Raw genomic sequence first — 3,726 nt, forward strand, 5'->3', positions numbered from 1 at the left:
CCGCTCTTCCGGCAAAGACGTCTATGAATGTATAGGATGAAACGATTGAAAAGTGCTTTCCGGTGGGACACGTGCCGCGACAGCCGAAAGTGCGTTCTTGGAAATTGGGACAATGTTGTATGAATGAACTGCCGCGGTAAATGTCTCAATTGAGATTAAACGAGATTTACGAGCGAGCTGGTCTGGTGCTCGGTGGGTGCGGGTTTCGTTAGAAGTCTAGTTGATTTCTCCTAAATTTATTGTTTTCCTAGTCAACGCTAGGATTCCAACCGATTCAAAAAGTCAAAAAGTTTATCTCTCAGAAGCATGTTCTTCTGAGGCCTTCTAAGGCCTGAATGTGATCGTCTCAATTCCACTCGGTCCATGGCTGTGTGTCTACAGTTCCGCACTCTGCAAAGGGTCCGCAAATCTTCCTCCACTTAATCGACCCACCTACCTCGCTGCGCACCACGTCTTATTGTACCTCTCGAGAACCATTTTAGTCTGGTTGCTATCCGACATCCTGATGACGTGACCCGCCCACCGTAGCCTCCCGATTTTCACGGTGTGGACGATGGTTGGTTCTCTCAGCAGCTGATGCAACTCGTAGTTCATTCGCCTTCTTCAAGTCCCGTCTTCCATCTGTACTCCGACGTAGATGGTACGCAGCACCTTCCGTTCGAAAACTCCAAGGGCGCGTTGGTCCTCTGCACGTAGGGTGCATGTGCTCATAGAGGACTACCGGTATAATCAGCGTTTTGTAGATGGTTAACTTCGTATTACGGCGAACTTTATTCGATCGTAGAGTTTTGCGGAGTCCAAAGTAAGCACGATTTCCTGCCACAATGCGCCTCTGAATTTCTCTGCTGGTCTCGTTGTCGGCGGTCACCAGTGAGCCCAAGTACACGAATTCTTCAACCGCCTCGATTTCATCACCGTCGATAGAAATTCGGGGTGGCGGCGCGGTTATTCCTCCCTGGAGCCCTTTGCCATCATGTACACTACCCGCCATAAATATGGAATCGCATCGTCTAGTATTGCAACACCTTAATTGAATATTGCAGCACCCCCAGAAAGTTTGGCATCAGCTGAAGAGTTCATAATTTTCTATTCTGTATTTCGAAAACCGTATCCACTGCATCGACCTTTAGCAAATTGGTCAGAAGGTTTATGGCTATCAACTGGTGGTAAATTTAGTGCGTAATTCCGCCGCTATGTGGCGTCAGTGTACATTTAAAACGATGTAATTTGACATGGTTTATCTCATGGTTCTGACCACATAGAAAGTTCGTGTCTTCAGCAATGTTGATCAGACGGTCTATGGCTATCAAATGGTGGTAATTTTAATTTCTCCTGGAATTCCCTGAATTCTCCATGGAATTCCTCCAGGATTTCTCCTGGAATTCCTTCAGGGTTTCCTCCTTGATTTCTCCAAGAACTCATTCGGAAATTCCTTTTTAAATTCGTGGATTCTTGCTAGAGTTCCTTCGAGGATTCCTTCTTGAATTTCTTCAGGGATTCCTTCTAACTTCTTATGGGAATTCTTTTTGGAACTCTTTCGGGATTTACTCTTAAAAAACCTCCGAAGATTCCGCTCGGAATGCCTTCAAAGATTTCTCCCGGAATTCGGTGGCTCCTTCTGAGATTTGTGCAGAAATTAATCCTTTAATTTCTTTGGAAATTCTTCCTAGACTCCTAACGTTGATTTCCTGGAAACTCCCACTAGAATTCTTTTGAAAATTCCTGCTGGAAATTCTTTCGGGATTTCTCCTGGATATTCTTCGTTGATTCCTCTAGAAATCCTTGCTTAAAGGATTCCTTCTCGAATTCCATTAGAAATTCTCTCTGGCGCCAAGGGAGGGGTTTTTCCCTATTTCGGCAAAAGGCGGATGGTCACCTAGTGTATGAAGCGTCGGTAATGGGGGGGGGGGGACTAACATCCAAACCACCCCCCCCTCTCCCCTGGGGCACGGGCTTGTCGAACCACCAGAGATAATTGCAGATGTTCCCACAGGGTGTCATACAGCAGTTCCTACAAAGATAAGTCTAGAATATTCTTCATGGTTTTCACCAGGAGTTTCTGTTAAGGTTCCTCCTGGAATTTCTTCTGAGATTCCTCCCTGAAATCATTCGGAGATTGCTTAATGTAAATAGTGCGATCTTATTATCAAATTTGATAGCTTCTGAATGCTCTAAGATAACGAAGCAAAATCTGGAGTAAAATCAAATGGATTAATGCAACATGAGCTACACTAAGGATACGGGTAATGTCACAATAGGTCTAATCACTGCTCGCAGCGATGGATCTCAATCGTAATAGTTTATGTCATCAATGGTCATGAAATACCTCAGACTATCAATTCTAGAGCGAATGATAACTTGCTTGCTTTGCCAATATAACATTATGGTCAAATTTTGGTCTCGCCGATTCACGCCGCCGCCGCCGCCGCCGCCGAAAGCTGGCACCGGCGTGACGATAATTCAGTCGCCGCCGCCGGCCAAAAATGAGCCTCACGCCGCCGCCGTGCACAATATAGTTGGCACACAGGTCTAGGTGATCAGAATCATGAGATAAACACTAGCGCCACATAACGGCGGAATTACGCACTAAACTTACCACCATTTGATAGCCATAGACCTTCTGATCAAAGTTGCTGAAGACATGTACTTTCTAGGAGGTCAGAATCATGAGATAAACCATGTCAAAGTACTTCGTTTTTAATGCACACTAGCGTCACATAGCGGTGGAATTTCGCACTAAACTTACCATTCGATTGCTATAGACCTTCTGACCAACTTTGCTGAAGACACGAACTTTCTGGGAGGCAAGGATGGGAACACTCACTTGGAAAGAGTTACACTCACTTGCAGTTTTCTCAACTTAGGAGCGTGCAATCAAGAAACGATGTATGGACGACTTTTACCTTGTAATTTCATCTAATGCTTTGCCGAATAGAGTAGAGGTCGCACACGCATACCGAAGTCGTGAGGGAGCTGCGAAGGCAACTCTCCACGAGGTGACTGTAAATTACACTCATCTCGTGGAGAGTCGCTTTCACAGCTCTGTCACGACCTTGGGATTCGTGTGTGACCCCTACTCAATTCGGCAAAGTTTTAGATGAAATTACAAGGTAAAAGTCGTCCATACATCGCTTCTTGATTGCAAGCTTCTAAGCTGAGAAAATAGCAAGTGAATGTAACTCGTTGCAAGTGAGTGTTCCCATCTCTGCTGGGAGGTCAGAATCATGAGATAAACCATGTCAAAGTACTTCACGATAACGCCGCTCAGCACTAAAGTGCATAATTTCCAGACTACACCAAAAATGTGTAACCCTTGCACGTTCACAAAATCAGCTCCTGTGTCCGCAAAATCGTTAAATTCGCAAAAAAATTTGTACAGCATTCTAGCTAGGTTTACTAGTGACCTTTAAAAATACCGTAAACTGGGGTGTAGTTGATCAATGGGGTGAACCTGATCACTCAATTACCCACGGATATCCACTTTCAAGGAAGTTACCATTACATTTTATTGTTACGGCATTGGATTGCGAATGGTTGAAATATAATTGTTGCTTCCTTGAAAGTCGATATCCGCGGGTAATTGAGTGATCAGGATCACCCCACTGATCAACTACACCCCAGTTTACGGTAATTGATTGATTTGTCTTTATTAAAGAGACTTTCAGCCCTTGGCTTTGAAAACAAACAAAAAAAATCGATATTTCGCATCTAGACGAGTGTACTAGC

Source organism: Aedes albopictus, chromosome 3, assembly GCF_035046485.1.
Source record: "Aedes albopictus strain Foshan chromosome 3, AalbF5, whole genome shotgun sequence".
NCBI classification, from domain to species: Eukaryota; Metazoa; Arthropoda; class Insecta; order Diptera; family Culicidae; genus Aedes; species Aedes albopictus.